The sequence below is a fragment of the Mytilus galloprovincialis genome, chromosome 9 (assembly GCF_965363235.1).
Source record: "Mytilus galloprovincialis chromosome 9, xbMytGall1.hap1.1, whole genome shotgun sequence".
NCBI classification, from domain to species: Eukaryota; Metazoa; Mollusca; class Bivalvia; order Mytilida; family Mytilidae; genus Mytilus; species Mytilus galloprovincialis.
The window spans coordinates 64,208,844-64,226,762 of record NC_134846.1 but is presented as its reverse complement, the minus strand read 5'-3'; the positions used below and the strand labels follow the sequence as shown (position 1 = coordinate 64,226,762).

Below are 17,919 nucleotides of genomic sequence, written 5' to 3'. Positions count from 1 at the left end.
ATAATGTTCTGTAACTGTAACTGTAATTTCTTTGTATGTGGTTTCACAACACTGCCAGTTGGATTTGTTTCCTTTGTAGTGAGTTCAAGGTGAACATGTTGCTTATCGGAGGGTATTTCTCTAACGATAATCCAACCCAGGTTTAACTTTTGCGCTAATGGAGCCTTTGGTGGTCCTAGACGTTGATCAAGGACATGATGTGCCTCTGTAAGGTCTCTTCCAATGAGCAATAGGATTTTGCATTTTCCATCAATCGGGAGAATATGTTTTTGTAGTTCTTGCAAGTGTATATATTGCAATATATCCTCAGGTGTAGCAATTTCGTTCCGATTATTAGGAATGTTATCGCATTTAATCAGTTCGGGCAGATTGAATCTAGTATTGTCTTGTACAGACTTCACGACAAAGCCGTTTCCTCGTTTACCGGAAGTAACCTTGCTGTAGGAGCATCTGGATAACAAATAGTCTTTTGTTTCTGCCTGTACGTTGAATAGGCTGAAGAATTTAGGAGCAACGAGAGACCGGTTGCTTTGGTCGTCAATAATTGCATACATGCGAATTACTGTGTCCTGATTATTTGTGTGAAAGACATTCACAGGAAGTATCTTGGCACAAGATTTACTACTGTTGCAATCTTTGGAGATATCTGTGCAAGTTGAACTAACAGAGGTTAGCTTGGTTTCAGCTAACTCAAGTTGCTTCCCGCCATCGACTGATCTAGGCGGTGAAGGCGGTGCATCTTTGGGTTAGTACGCTCGATTTGTGTGTAATGCGGTGGTGTGTTGTTTACTTCCGCATTCATTGCAACTGATACTTGTGTTGCAATCACGACTTCTGTGCATAGTCGAATATCAGAATTTGTAACTAAGATTGTTTTGCCTCAACAGTTCCTTGCGTTCCTCTATAGTTTTAGCTCTGAACCCACGACATTCATTTAGCGAATGTTCGGTATTGTGTATTATGCACAGATTTTGTTGCTGTGCAGTCTCTCCAGATCGTTGTTCGACCGCTGTCTTGTAAATGTTGATTTTTGTTCCAGGCTGAGGTGTAAACCTTGGCGCAGCACCTTTTTACTTGGTGTGGCTCTTGATCCAAATTGAACCCAGGATCGTTCTTAATTTTGCTAATTTCCTTGATGAAGGCAGAAAATTCTGTGAAAGGTGGAAAGGCAACTTCATATTTAGACTGGTATCTTGAAGCCCTTGTTATCCACTTTTCTTGGAGTCCGTATGGCAGTTTTTCCACAATAGGATTTATCCCGGACGAAGAGTCGAAATAAGCAAGCAAACATCCCAGCAATTGGGATTTTCCTTGTGATATTCTATTTCTGATAGACTATCAGACAGTTCATAGAGACGTGCGTTGTCCTTATTTGTCAAGGTTGGAAAATTTATCAGTTTACTCGTGATAGAGGCTTCCAACATTTCTGGAGCACCATATCGCTCATCCAGTCTTTGCCATAACCTCTGTAGGCCTTGTGTAGGGTTGTTGGCATTTGATGCCCTTTTACTAAAGGCATGTTTACCAGACTCTGGTCCTAGCCACTTAATCAGTAAGTCTATTTGTTCCGAGTCCGAAACTTTTAATTCGTCTATGACGTTTTAAAGCTAGATTTCCATGTATGGAAAGATTCTGCCTGGTCATTAAAGTTTGTTAGCCGGGAGAACAATAGGTCTTTGCGTAGAAGAAATCTAGTTATCTCCGACGTAGGATTGATTTTTTGCTGGTATGCAACAGGGGTCTCTTCTATTACACCTTGTTTTTGGTTTGAGCAGGAATCTCTTCTGAAAGGCTTAGTTTTTGTATGCCAGTTACTTTTCCCAGATCAGGGATTAAGGTAACTTCCGGAGACTTCGTATCGGAAGGTAAGACAGCAGATGTCTGTGACGGCAAGTTCAGTGCCACAGATGGCACGAACGCTGGTGCTTCATGACTCAGCTCAATCTTAACAGGAATTTGATTTATCTTTTGAGGTCCTGTTACTCCCTTTACAACAGTTGATACAGGAAGTTTATTGACGAAATCTTGCACACGCTTGAGAGGGTCTTCCGTTTCGTCAGGGAGATCTCTTACTGCTTGGCTGCCGTCGTATTCCAGGATACGAACCTCGGCTTCTGCGGCTGCAGCTTCTCTTTTTGCTTCGAGAATGTTCATAGCGGCCTTAAGTTAGACCTTTTCTCGGACCGCACGTGCGGCTTCCTGTTACATTTGAGTTTTCCTGCGAACGGCCTCCTGTTCTATTTTAGCTTTGATGTGCTCTTCCTCCTGTTCAATTTGAGCTTTTAGGTGAGCATCCTCAAGTTCTATTTAAGCTTTCATGTGTGAAACCTCAGCAATTTTACGTGTGACCTCTTGTTCCGCTTCGGCTTTTCTACGTATGGCCTCTTGTTTTGCACAGATGGCTTCTTGTTCTATTTCGGCCTTGATTTCTGTTTGTCTGTACCGGGTCTGTACCTGTAATATGACCTCCTGCTTAAGGAGGGCAGCTTCTTGCTTGGCAAATGCTATCTTTGATCTAGCGGACTCTGCCTTGGCACGCTTTCTCCGTGCTAGGCTTGACATGTCAAAAACGTTTGAGCTCCCGCTGTGCGAGGTGGTCATGCATTGGATGTCCTCGTTTTTGTAGATTTAGCCATTGTCAAGGTAAGGCGATGCTCGTGCAAAGTTTCAATTACCAGGTCGACTTTAGACAATCGAATATCCGTTGAGGATTTGCACGTATCAATGTCTAATGTTCTTGTATTTTTGAACGTCTCAATGTCTAATGTTCTTGTATTTTTGAGAAATGTCAAGTTCTTGTCTGTGAGTCTGCGATAATTAGTAGAGGCTTGTACAATTTTATCTTGTGATGTTAACAATTGCTGGATGTCGTTACGAGGTTTTGGCCGTTTCTAATAACTGAGATTCTAGGTTTGACCATAGGGCCTCTTAAGTCGTGATAGAGCTTGTCACGTTTTCTATAAAGTCCCTTTTCGGTTAGTTCACGCACTCGCCTAGTCTCTGCGTTTTCATCTAAATTTGCTGTTTTAGACGGATTTTCTTCTGGTTCTTCGATGACATCTCCCTACGGGGCTGAACCTCTTCTTGCTGTTCCACGTGACTGGGATCCATGATATAAATCAACTATTTGTAGGCAATGCTTGTTCAACGTTGTTGGTTTGCTGCCTAGGACGTACAAGCTGTGTTGCGTAGTGTCAAGGTAAAAGCTATGAACGATGCTTCGTTATATTTCCTGTTCAGGAGATGTGTAGACAAGTTGTTGTCAATTTACTAGCACGAAACGTTGTCGTTGAAACTACGTTATTGGTCTGCTGACTGTCGTGGAGTGTTGCACATTATCCAAGAAAAAACAACAGGCAAGTTGTAGCTTTTTCACTGTACTGGCCGGACCAGTGAGTGTAACCAAGATGACTGGGTTTAAATAAGGATAAAACAATCAGGAGCTGACTTTTATTTTACTACCAATTCAAATGGTGAAAAACTGAAAATACAAATATAAATACAATTTTACAATGTGTTCAATGATAATTAAAGTCCATTAAAAATACGGATAAACAGTTCGTAGATATATAAATCTGTTAATGGTCTTTATAATAATAAATAGATGAATATTCTTGCACACGTCGGGTTCTGTCTTGAATTAAATTGTGTTATCGTAGATACGAACAGTGTGACCCGAGGAAAAGACAGAGAAAGCATCTCCTGTTCTGCGACCATCACCTGCCATTCGAATTCATATCAGTAAAAAATTCACTATAAAAAAAGGTCACAATAGGAAAAGTAATGAATGAGACGAGAATACTTGTATATAATGATATAATTCCCGAAAAGCATATGGTTAGAGAGTTGAGACACAAATACATCGTACAACTTCAACCAATTCCCTCCTAATGAAATCTCCATTTCAGTCGTTCTGAAATAATTGAACTAAAGCTCGGTATTTTTAGTTAGACTTTTTAAACAATCTGTCGGCATACCTTTGGGATCAAAAGGCACGCAACACCTTGTCGACCTTTTGTTTATTTTCATATGACACTTGTCAAAAGCAAGAAGATCAAAGAAGCCAGATCATTTAATTTCACATTCAGATACAATGTATATTTTTGATATTCTTTCCATCAATAATCCAAACTATTCTGATTGAAATAATGGGTTCCATTAATGTTTCCGCCAGAACTAGAAATTAAAGGAACAATAATTACAGATTCCTCCACCTCATTCTCGACTTATACCTAGAAATTGACATCAACGGTCATCTCAATACCAGAATCCATGACCAATGAAACTATTTTAATTCTGAAATTATCAATTTCCCTCACCTTAGTAATACCAACTTCAACTGAATAATGGATATACATTTAAAAACTCGGTTTTCAAGAGCTTGCAGCTGCTACCTATCTTTATAAAACCACTCCAGTCTAAGCAGAAAATTTATGAACCAGGGTTATGTCAAAGTACGTCTCGTCCTTTTTCTCAAAAAATTGTTCAAGGGCCAATAAAGGTAACAGTAGTATACTGCTATTCGAAAGTTTTAAATCGTCAAAAACTATTTTAAGAATCTTCTCCTTTGAAAATACTTGACCAAATAACTTCAATTTAAACTTAATGTGCCTTAGGATATTTAATTTATAGATTGTATCCGAAGTTTTGATCCATCAACAAATATAGCCACCATGACTTATGAACTGTTATCACAGAGATATGTCTCGCTTTTTGTAATTTCGATAATGCAAATGTTGGAATTAAAATAGCAAAACTTTAACATGAAACATGAAAAAAATATTTAAAGTCAATGAACCATGACTTAAGGTACATGGATAAACAATTTCCATGAACATGAGATGAGCCAATGCTAATACAACTGCATACCAAATACTATTGACTGATCAATATATTTGATACGTTTCACTCAGTTTTAGTTTGTAGCCCGGATTTGTTTTTTCTCTATCGATTGATGAATTTTGAACAGCGGTATACTACTGTTGCCTTTATTTATCATTAGTTCCCTAATTAAACAAACCTAAACCCAAACTAATACATATTAACTAAGCAAATTCAGTAGACCATGACTTAAGGTGCGGGGCCAAATAATCTGCATAGTAACGAAATGTGCTAAACTAATACATGTGCATACTTAATATCTTTGACTTACCACTAGTGGTTCACCATAAACTGGACCACATCACAAACTAATACGTTGTTGACATCGCCGACGACGGAAACAACATATCTATGTCTCGCTTTTTTACCCCGTCAAGCGAGAAAATTAGAGAATATAATTTGCAAATTTAATGCAGTTTTTGGCTTATATCTCAAACACTAAACAATTTAGAGTACATCTCGAATGGGGTAAAAATATTCAATAGGTCGAGATCTATCAGCCCTGTAATTTTCAGACGAACCGAACAAGTCATTGATGGGTTGCTGCTACTGAATTGATTTTTAAGGAAATTTTGCAGTTTTTGGTTATTATCTTGAATATTATTTAAGATAAAGAAAATCTGTCAACGGCAAACATCTTCAGGAAAGTAAGGTCTACAAAAAAGTAATATTACCAAAATTGTCAATCGTCCCTTTAAGCAAGGTTCACACTGCCGATCAGATCAACTCGATGATTCCGATTATCCAAATTTCCACGACCAAGCGTAACCAAATTCGTGATCAGGCCTGTTAACGACTTCTACCCGACTGCTACCCGACTATACACGACTTAAACTCGACCATTCACGACTCCTTAATGATTCTATCAAGATTACAACCCATCCACTTATTGAATACATATTTAATCATTCCGACCAATTCACGATCTCTACACGGTCGGTACTCGACTAGCTAGACCAAATCAACTATATTCGTACGGATAGTCGGGAATTGGTCGAGTATGTACAATTTCAGTATCAAAACGTCTGCATTCTTTTATATGATCCGCTGCATCGGGGAGGCATTAAGTGTTACCCTTTTCAGTCCGTGGCGCCACCTTCACCAATCTTGGTCATTGACACTTTATAAAGTTATATGCAAGCTGAGGCATTATATGTGTCCCTTGGACACACTGTCCGTTTATTTGGTTAGATTCAGTAGTTCATAGGAGGTCTGAGTGAAATCATACCTGCGAAATATGAACATAGACACAAAGCAGTTGGATTAGTCGGGAAGTTGCTTATAACTCCAGAGTTACAGGTTAATAACTGTGAAGGAGCTTGAAGAGAGCGTAGATGACTAACTAGAAGGTGTAGACAGCAAAAGGCACCTATAAATCTAGGTGAGGCAGTGGCTGACATGGTGATCACTGCATGTTTGGGCAGTATAAAGTAAAACCATAAAAATATTGAATTCCTAGGAAAATTCAAAACGGAAAGTCTATAATAAGGTGGCAATATCAAAAGTATGAGAGACTTGCAGGAGCTCAATAAAGAGGATCCAAATGGTTATAAAATCTTCCTAAGAGTGAAGTAGGACGTTGATATGCTGTGAGAGTTTTTTCTACCTTTTCTTGAAATGACACTTCAAAATGAGATTTGTCACTGGATAAGTACTAATGTTAGACAGCAATATACGTAATTTTACCATCCCCTTTTACTTGCTTTCTTATTAAATATGCCTATTATTTGTGTCATATATTTTTATATGTATGTAATCAGTATTTTCCATAGATTTGATATCCAAATAGTTGAATGGTTAAAGAAGCCTAATACTTCTTAACTTTAACTGAATATGCCTTACTGTAACTGGTTAAGCAATTGTATCCCAAATTTTGATTCATCAACAAACATTGCCTCTGAGGCTTTAAATAGAACATATGGTTCAAATGCAGTTTTTGTCTTTTATCTCAAAAACTATAGCAGTTAGAGCAAAAGTCACATGAATTTAAATAAACTCATTATAGACACCAGGACCAAATTTAGTATATACGCCAGACGCGCGTTTCGTCTACAAAAATCTCATCAGTGACACTCGAATCCCAAAAAGTTAAAAATGCCAAATAAAGTACGAAGTTGAAAAGCATTGAGGATAAAGTAATGAATAAGTCGAAATGTATCTGTTTTGAAATTTCAGACAAATTGGACTTACCATTGAAGGGTTAATGTCCGAAATGGTTTATTATTTTTATGATATTATACACGTTTTGGTTATCATCTTTAATATAATAATAGATATGGAGACAGTGTAAATGGCAAAAAATGTTGAGCAAAATAAGATCTGCAAATGAGTTAAATTTCTGAAACTTAAATTGCAGGTGAGCGATATCAGGCTCTTATGAGCCTCTTGTTTGATGAATTCCCTCTTGCAGGTTGACTTAAATTGACAATAAAGGAGAGAGTTTTGTATCTTCAAATTTAAAATTAAGATCAAATTATTTCAAAGTTGATGTTCTTTTCTTTGTCCACTTGGACAGATCGAAACCGAGGAGACATATTATTTCGTGTCGAAAATAGACTTTAATTCTAAGGTCCTATTCAATCCAGTATGAGATCAATTCTTTCAAAAGATTAGTATTTCATTATGTTTTAAGGACTATTTAAACAGTAGGAAATACAAACTGCTGAAGAATGCACATGTAAGCATTCGTAACTCAGATGATACGAGTCAAACATATTATTAGCACAATGGTGAAACATTGTTATTGTTTTACGCATCAAACAGAAACAAATTCCTGAATATGAGATAACGTTAATCAAATTGAATTTGACGTGAAAATTAATAATCAAACTTTACTACCAGGGATATATAAACTTAAGTTTTTATTCGAAATTACGCAGACGTCGCTTTTTTGCATACTTAAATGATTCACTTGATAGGGGAAATTTAATCAGACTAATTTTTACAAACCTACAAAAGATGTTGAAAGTACAAGCCCTAATGCGATATTTAAATATTCATGATGAAATAAGTTTTCGATTGCTTTCGAGATAGTGCATAAATAATTAACTAGCTGATAATTATAAATTTTCAAAAAGGTTATAGATCATTAACTCAATGTACGTAATTTAAATGTTTTGCACTGCCTGTTTTAGTAGTCTTTATCATTAAATAACCCATTTACTCAGCCTCCAGGGAAATTTTATATTACATTTTTTTTTTCTTTTTTATGATATTAATATACTGTTTACAATTATACAACCCATAATCAATAGCTAGTAATTAGAAAACGTACACCGTAAAAGTTTCCTAATTTAAACGCACTTAAAATTTATAAATTCTTTATTTCCACATACTATCAATAAAAATATACTTTAAAATTATTTAGAACTGCTGTAATGACGTTCCGTTACTTGAACCAGTTTTCAAACTGTCTATGTATTTCAAAATCTGAAAACAACATGTATACTATTCGTCACTTGAAGTGTTCTAATTTATTGTTGTTATTATTTTTTTTTCATTTCTTTCATTGTTTTTCTTTTTCCTTTATATAATCAAGATTGTCTTGTTTTTTAGTTCCATTTATTTCTTAAATCATTTGTCAATGATAAAGTTATATTGAAAACGAGCTTCACTTAATTCACCATTATGTCAGTATTTCAAAATGTATTTAAGGTTCATCATAACAAACTTTTGAAAAAATAAAAAAAAAATATTTAAAAATATTTCTGCTCAACAATTTATGACTTATTACATATCAATGTGTTCGTCATGGTCATTACTATCATATTGTCACATTGATTTAAATATAAAATGTCAAACAAAAGTAATATAATACCTAATGTAAGTCCTTTTGTAGAAAAAATGCCCTGTATATCTTCTGTCTTCTAAAACTATGAAAAATAAACAAAAACATTCTTTGTAACTATATCTATGTGCTACCAAGGTTATTTAATGCATTAATTGCTTGATTTCAATTAAATTCTAATGTTAGTGTTTGGTTTTTATTTGAAAAAATATATGAAATCTTCCATCTTGGAACTACTTTTGGGAAAAGTATGGAAAGCATGTTTTCAAAAATCATTTAATGGTAAAATGTTATATAATATAAATGAAGTTAGAAAGTTAACTTGGTCGGTGCTTAAATTGAACGGTATTTTACAAAAGCAATTAACTACATCATTGGATAAAGGAAATATCTTGTTTTTTTTTTGGGTAAAATCAGAAAATATAATTTTTAATGCTTATTACCTCCCTTTTTACATATTAAATTTAAGTATGTATACCAACAGTTAGCAAAACATTATGAACTATGTGCATTTGTTCCATGCAAAAGGCCATACATTGAACATAGTTTGTTTGAATCAATAGTTTTTTGTTTCTTGATTATATTGTTCTCTCTGGTAATCATACCACCAATGTCATATACATTTTATATTTGAAATATTGCTTGTTTCTTTGTTTGGATTATTTTTTTGATTATCTAGATCAAGCTGAGACATTGATATTTTTGTAGTATTGTTGTAGAATTAAATTATTTGTGAGAAAAACATCTTCATGAAGCTATTGGTGCACATTAAATTATCATATTGTACTTACATCTATAAATCAATCAATTTCAAAGAGGAATTTGTAAAATCCTCTAACAAATGATCAATCTCATAAGGTTCATCACAGTCTTCATATAGAACTTCATATACAGCATCTTTGTCTCCATCTTTATTCTGGATTACAGAAATTACCCTGCCTTTATACCACTTTCTGTTGCTGTTTTCCTCCACTCATTCATGTAATATTTCTCTCCCTACAAATTTTGGTTCAGAACATTTGCGTTTTGATCTGAAAATAAAAGAAAAATTAATTATTTTTAATCTTCACTAACAATTTTAATAACAATTTTTATCATATAAGTACATGGGATGATGGCATTTTTTGTTAATATAATAAATCAACATTTATATGTGTTAACACTGATAAGGGACAACTTTAATTTGTGTATACGTAGGCCATAACTATCCTTTTAATCACCTGAGGTATATGAAAATTGTCCTTAAATTTATTGAAACTTTATTGTATAGTTATAAGTAAGATATTTTCATCCAAAACACTTGTTTTTCTACTTGATGCTAATCCTTTTTTTCTGAAAATTAACTGACTAGCACCAGGTTTGTAGTAAAAATAGCAACATGATGGGTGCCACATGTGGAACAGGATCTGCTTACCCCGCAAGACGATCAGAGTTCAAACCCAGTTTTTGGTGGGGTTGGTTTTGCTTGTCTTTAGTTTTCTATGTTGTGTTTTGTGAGAAGTTGTCTTTATAACTTATTTTTTTTGCCATGCTGCTGTCTGTTTATTTTGAAATTATGATTTGAAAACTCTTTCGCATTATTCCAATGTCTTTTGCAACCATACAAAATGTACTGTTACTTTTGATTTTTAGTAAACATTTAAATAATGTTATATTGTATATCCTACCGTAGTCTGAAATCGTTCATCTTGTCAGTTCGTTAGGTATTTGTGTTTGAACTCAACACACGGGGAAACTCCGCACTGACGTCACTACGCTACTTCCGGCGTAGAAAAACAGAGGAGAATACGTTTTTTCTGCATTTTTGAATAAAAAAACATTTCTGAAGGCAAGTTTTCATTGTTGTTCTCAATTATTGCTAAAAAATGCCAATTTTCTAATGCCCGTTTCAATCCCGACTTCCGAATGTCTAAAAACATTCTAGAACTTCACAAAATCCCACTTTCGGCCTCCATTGCTTTGTGTACATTCCATTCAGCGTCATCAATCTTGTGGCAGGCAATACAGGTCAAGCAAATCGTATTTTTAGGAATTTTAAAATGACATGCTCCTTACGTCTTTTGCGATTTTCCCGCGGAAAAAGCCCAACCAAAATGAAAGGAAACCTAATTGAAAAAACGATGCCCATGCCATAATTTTGTACAGGAATATAGAGTAGGTTAATAAAAAACAATATACATTCATTTTTCATACAATTTTCTTTTTATTCATTATAAAAAGATCGATATTCTGACCATCATCACTGTAGGTAAATATTCATACAGAATTCCATTGATGTTAAAAGGGATGGCAAAAAAATAGTTTTCCTGTTGTATAAAACCCAAAATTATTGCAAACTATTTTGAAGCAATATCCCACAAAGAAATAACGTAATTGCCGTAGACTGAAAAATCCCCTAATTGACAGTAGAGCAATTTGATTGGGTAGAACGAATTGTCATCACGTGATTTTGACGCCATTGAAATTTAAATGTAAACAAACAAGGTCAGAAGGTTCAGTATGGGACAGCATCGTACACCAAATAATTATGAGTTACCAAGCTTGGCAATGCATGGTAATAAAAAAATGAAAGCTAAGTCTACAGAAAAAATAAGAAAAAAATAGCCTTAGGATAACGACTTATCAACACACCTGGATAATAATTATACCTTTTAACAATTTTACTGGTAGTTGTTACCACTGGTTCATCTATCTCTGTGTCACTTTCAATGGTCAAGGATTTTCTCTGTCTTGTCTTCACTTTACCAGATGTCTGTTGACTTGAAGCGCTCCCTAAATATGGTACCTCAGTGTACTGAAATAATAAAGGAAAATGTAAAAACTAATTACTGATGGTTGTTGATTTTTTATTTCTAATGTTCTAATAGTCGATCATAATATTTTAACATACTTTAATTTGTACAGTGCACAATAGGAAATTTTACATTGCCTATCTTTTTTAATTGTGTTGTGCAAAATATCTGAACAAAATGTATGGTACCATCATAATTTTAATATATTAAGTGGACAAAGCCACAATTATATCAAGCCAAATAATTCAGTTTTATTCACATTATACAATTAAAAAATTGGCATAGTTGTTCTAGTATTAATTACTCCTTGCTTTATACTATTTTCTGCATTGTGTGAAAACTCTGAATGCCTATATTGCATGCATCAATAAAGAGATAAAAAAAATCAGCCTTATTTTAACACTATTGTTGTTCCCCTGTCTACATATACATCAGTTCCAAATACATTACAGTATTTGACTAAATGGATTTCAACAGTTAAATAGTCAATGCTTTGGTAATGCTATATTTACTAACCATTTTTTTTACTAAAAATTTGTATATATACTTTTACTTAAAATTAATATATGGATATAGGAACATGTGGTATGAGTGCCAATGAGACAACTCCCCATCCAACTCTCCATATATATATTTATAAACAAACTAAGTACAAAACTCTCTAAGGTAAACTTCACCTTAAAAAGATTTAGCTATTATATATGTTACTTTTGATTATATCAATATTCACATATATAAGTACAATATTGGATTTTTTGGGGGGACATGACTGTACATGTGGAAGATTATTTCTACACGTTAAAAAGAAAGCAAAATAACCGTGTCAAACACTTCCTTAACCATATGCCAGGTTCTCTTATTCCAGGATATTTATTGTAGCGTGGTGAAACTAACTCTGGAAGTAAAGCATTATGGTAGAATGCTGTTAATTTAGGTATCATCTTGGTTTGCCAAAGTACTGTGTCCTTATATATTCTTTCTATATGTATATCATACGGATTTAATGTTCGCACCACAAAATCTATCCATGGTAAATTGCATACATTCAACAAACCCTGGCATTGAAAGTAATAGTTATGGTTTGTTTTCAGTTTTAAGTTGTTTGATATATTTTCTAGGCAAAAGTTTTTTACTGACATTGAAGCTTGTGTCAAATTAATATTCTTGTCATGAACTAGATTTTTAATTTCAATTAGTCCTTTAGCATTGTTTTCAGTGACTACACCGTCTGGACTTCCTCCTAAAAATTTATGATGTTTGTCAATGACAAGTCCTGATTGTTCAACCTTGGTGTGTATATTTTGTTTCTGTTTAATATTGACATACTCAGTAATGGTAACTTTTTCCTCTTTTAATCCAATTCTTGTAGTTTTGTTGCCTTTGAATATACTGTACAGGAGTTGTTTAATCAATGGTGCTATTTTAATTTTTGAATTTCTTTTTACAACTGAGCCAAAATTTGATGCTGTAATGCGTTTTTTTCTTTCATCTTTCCAAATTTCAGAACATAGTTGAGACGTAGTGTTTTTTTCAATTTTGATGATTTCAGTTTCAGGAATATCTATGTTTTTATTCAAATAGTTAACTTTTAATTTTTCTAATTCTTCAGACGCAATATCTGTTTCGACCTGCAAAGATTCTTTTCCATTATGTTGTTTTGCTTTCTTGGTATTTGATTCTTTTATTGATGACATCTTTCTTTTCCATCGGTTTTGTTTAATAGTGCACTTGTCTTTGGTGGTATTGTTATTGTTAATGCATTGTTTGCGCTGTTCATATAGTTTTTCAAAATATGCACCAGATGTTGATTCGGTAGCTTGCTCCCACACATTTGGAGACCAAGTTGGCCCTTTGTTAAATCTTAAAGCAGTGGCATAGCATCTTGTATGCCATGATCCTCTATTGCAGTGGTTAAGTATCTTTCCGCCATCAAATTTTGTTCTCATATGCATCCAACACTCCGCCAAATTAGTTGTAAAGTTACCTAATAAAGACCTAGCCTTACGTGCAACATTGTTCAGGAGGAGAGCAAGATCCTGTCTCATTCCAGATTGTAAATCAGAATTGGAAAGCATGTAGGAGCCTCTTGACTGCTCTTGAGCCTGTAAGGATGTACCTTGAGTCCACATTTCCGATTGTTGGAGAAAAATGTCATCATCACCATTATCATCATCATTATCATCATCAACTGCATCTGTTTGTGCTCCATTACTGTGGTTTTTATCTAAAGTCTGTTTTACCTTGCAAAAATCTTCATTGCATCTAGTGTGATCACCATAGATGTGTGATGTTGTATTTCTAATATCGTGTTCTAAATTTTTGATGGCTAGTGTTTTATTTTTTTCGGAGGACCTTCTTCTTATGGAACACCGGACAGCACTAACAATTCTTATTCTTGTCCTTTTGCACAACTTGCCTTTACCTTTATAACTTGGATTTTCATTTACTAAATTTTCTAAATTACCCCTAAGACACTTTGTAATATGATTAGCACACTCCATCTTTTGAACAAATTTTCCCCAAACAGGTACACGTTCCATAATTTGTGCATGAATGGATGAGTCGCCATCTGCAATAAAATGCATATAACGGACTCCAAAATCGTTAGCCTTCAAAAAACCTTCCACAATTATGTCAGACTCCATAGATTGACTTGATTCAGTCCAGTTTTTGAAGCATTCATGGTCTTTAGGTGTTATTCCTAGGGAGTTACATCTATTGCAAATGTAGCAGTATTTATTTCGGATACCTATGTGCAAGATTTTTTTAGTTTCTGCACCAATTACAACGGCAACGCCTCCAAGAGCATTATATGAGTGCTTGTGCGACCTTTTGCTCCATCCACCATCACAAATAACTGTTATGGATGGAATATCTAGAAGGAAATGTTTATTTATTTTTTTTTCTTTATTAAAGTCATGATAGTATGATACTAAACCCCTAACAGGAGGGATTGTGCCTGATATTCATATGATGAAAACATAATCTTTCAATCAGTTTAATTGAGGTCTGAAGCTGGCATGTCAGTTAACTGCTAGTAGTATGTTGTTATTTATGTATAATTGTTGTTTTATTTGTTTATTTTTTTTACATCTTCTAATATCAGACTCGGACTTCTTTTGAACTGAAATTTAATGTGCGTATTGTTATAATAGAGGTACATGTATTGGGGGAGGGTTGCGATCTCATAAACATGTTTAACCTCGCCGCAATTTTGGCGTGTCACAATTCAGGAGCATCTGGCCTTTGTTAATCTTGTTTGATTTTTATTTCAGTTTCTTGTGTATAATTCTGCGTTTAGTATGCTTGTTTTTCCACATTTTTCGGCCCGTAATTTCTTCATGAATTGGACAATTACGCCCAAACTCAATCCCAACATTCCCTTTGTGATATAGAATTTCTTGGTCAAATTGTAATACTGTAATTGTCCAGGAATATGCAAGAAATATATGCCACTGGGTGTTCAATAAGTTACAGAAATATATGCCACTGGATGTTCAATAAGTTATAATTAGTTTTCTGTGGTTGATTTAATCTGTTTGATGGTTCCCAACTGTTTTAATACTTATTTACCATTTTTGTATAAAGTATGTATCTGACAAAAGGGGGGTTGCTTGTGTCATCAAATCATATATGTGTATTATCAGCTCTTGATAAAACAGGATGAATGACCATGAGTGTTATTTTATACATATGAAATCGGATTAATCCAATATAAAATCAGAATGGACGTTACAAATGTGAATCTTGTGCGATGTGTTGATACTACACTGAGTCCTATGGTCTCTGTACCCTGAATAACCAATGTAACAAGTTTTTAGGGGCCATATTAATTGCGGAGCCTTATTCCAGTTAAATAAAATCACAATCTTTGTGCTAAACAACTGGCCAATCACCAAAGTTTCTTAAATTTCTGCTTGTAAAAATCATCTGTACAGGCCAACATAATAATAAATGTTGCTAAATATTTAATGAAATTGACATTCAGTTCTGTAGATTATAAATTTATCGTGAAGACTTTTAAATTATTAAAAAATATTATGTAGAGCCCAATACATTGCAATAACAAATACTTGTCAATGTTTATTTGGGCCCCTATAATACAGGTGCTAATGGGCCTTTTGCTTTTGGTGATTTTTTACATTCTGGAAGGTTAGTTCTTTGTATGAAGATATATTTTCTTTATAAAAATTTATTATTCATTATATCGTCATTGTCCACCAACCTTATTAAGTGGCAGAAAGTGGAAGTTTCATAACTAGGGACCCTTTAACTGCCTTAGAGGGGGCCAACTCTGGTCATGCTTCATTGATTCCCTAAATAATCAACTATTTTTTTCAGCAAAAGTGGGTGTCCCCTCCCCCCCTTTAGAAAAAATATAAATCTTTCTCTTACAACATAAATTTTATAGTTGCTATTGAACATTATTCAAACAATAATAAATCGATCAATCATGTAAGGGATACTGTTATGAAATACAGGACTGTTCCGCTCTATAATTATTATATTGGGGTTGTAAACCTATGAAAATCAATGGACATTTAATGTCTAAAATTAAGAAGTGCAACTACACCCATTAAATAATTATCCTACATTTTGTATATTTTACAAATGTAACTATTACACTTTTTGGTTTAGTTTTTTTTTAATTTTATTTTATAATGATTGTCATTTTTCAATAATTATAGTAATTTTGGGGTCCTTTATAGCTTGTTGTTCGGTGTGAGCCAAGGCTCCGTGTTGAAGGCCGTACATTGACCTATAATGGTTTACTTTTTTTAAATTGTTATTTGGATGGAGAGTTGTCTCATTGGCACTCACACCACATATTCCTATATCTGTGAATAACTGTATTAAAATTATGCACACCTTCATGATATCTATTCTTTTCTATTGCTATCTTTTTTTCCAAGTCTATGGCTGATGCCATTTCTTCTTCTACCATCACTTTCCACCACTGATTTATTTCTTTTTCGATAACACTGAATGTGTTCTGTGCCATAGTTGGGGAATCCATGCTTGCCAATTGTTCATTTAGATGAGCTAAACCGTTCCCGCTTACTATTGAACCCCACACAGCTCTGACATTGATGTCATAGTGACGTGTTCCACCGTTTAACAATTTGGGGCTAGTCTCAAAATGAAATTTTTTTCCACATCCCGTACATTTGGCAGCGAGAATTACAGCTAGTCCAAAATGAGCTACCTGAGATTCCAAAATTATTGGAACTGCACCTGAAATAGCCTTTTCTCTTGCTTTATCACAAAGAATAGCATGACATGTTATCTCGGAAACATGTTTTTGCAAACACTGTAAGTTGATTATTCTGTATCCTGTTGCAGCTATATTGTTAATTTCAACACTTCTGAGTACTCCATCGACAGACCTGTACACCTGGAATTTCTTCTTTATAGTTGGCTTTAATAGTTTCATAATCATTCTGTTGTTAGCAATTGCTCTACGCTTCTTTATAATTCTAACTCCAGCCCCCTCTTTCAAAGTACACTTGAACACATGTTTTACATTGCCTGAACCTACTCGTATTCTTTGTCGTTTTGCTCTGTGTTTACCAGGAGCTAAACCAAATATTCGGGACTCTTTCTTTATTCTTGCCATTGTGTAAACCACAATAAATAAATTGAAAATAACTGTCTACAATGTAACCTATTGTAAAGGCAACCAGATGCTCTCCATAGAAAGTGGAACTTAAAATATATATAAAACAACACACACTTTTTTTTAAATTATATTTTTATTAATCTTTCATGTAAAATAGATAACTGTATATGCTGTAATATAAAACAAAATTCATTTATAACAATAAATATTGTATGACCTCGTCATACATGATCAATAGATCAACGGACATAACATGGGCTTCATGGGAGATCGATGAATGGTTTTGTAATCAGTCCATGCATTTCAACAAAAAACATAGTATCTTACCACAATTCAATCTGTTTTTCAAATATTAATAACTGTTTTACTAAATTTCATTAGGTTTCACTTTGTGAAGATCTGTGATCAGCCTGGCAACAACTTCCGGTAAAATCAGGATATCACTACGCCTAAATATTCCCTACAAAAATACGGATAATTTATAGAATTTATGATCGTTTCCAACCAACAAACATATCACTGTGAATTTTTGTATGATTAATTAAATAATATTTTGTTCATCATAAAAAATCCATCATTATAATTGTGCGTAGGAATATTGAACTTTAAAAAGAAAGTAGAGACGAAGACAAATCAAAACAAACTGCTACACATGTTTATAATTTAGGTTTTACATGGTAATTGAAATTGTGATTGTGCATTGAATACGGCTAACATGTTCCGTTTGTTGAAAAAAAAATCAATTTTACCGAAAAATAATCCTACTTTTGAAAGGTTAATAATATTGATAAAGTAACTTTTGCACTACGCTGAAAAAAATGGCCACCTCCATGATTTCT

At 33.9% G+C, this 17,919-nt stretch overlaps 1 long non-coding RNA gene across 1 annotated transcript; it reads right to left on the bottom strand.

Annotated features, from left to right (window-relative positions):
• Positions 1 to 8,581: 8,581 nt before the first annotated feature.
• Positions 8,582 to 17,609, bottom strand: LOC143045618 (uncharacterized). The gene is made up of 4 exons (XR_012968985.1): positions 17,408 to 17,609; positions 11,317 to 11,462; positions 9,460 to 9,699; positions 8,582 to 8,753 (listed from the first exon to the last, which is right to left on the bottom strand). It is a non-coding gene; the product is annotated as an uncharacterized LOC143045618 (long non-coding RNA).
• Between the last annotated feature and the right edge of the window lie 310 nt (positions 17,610 to 17,919).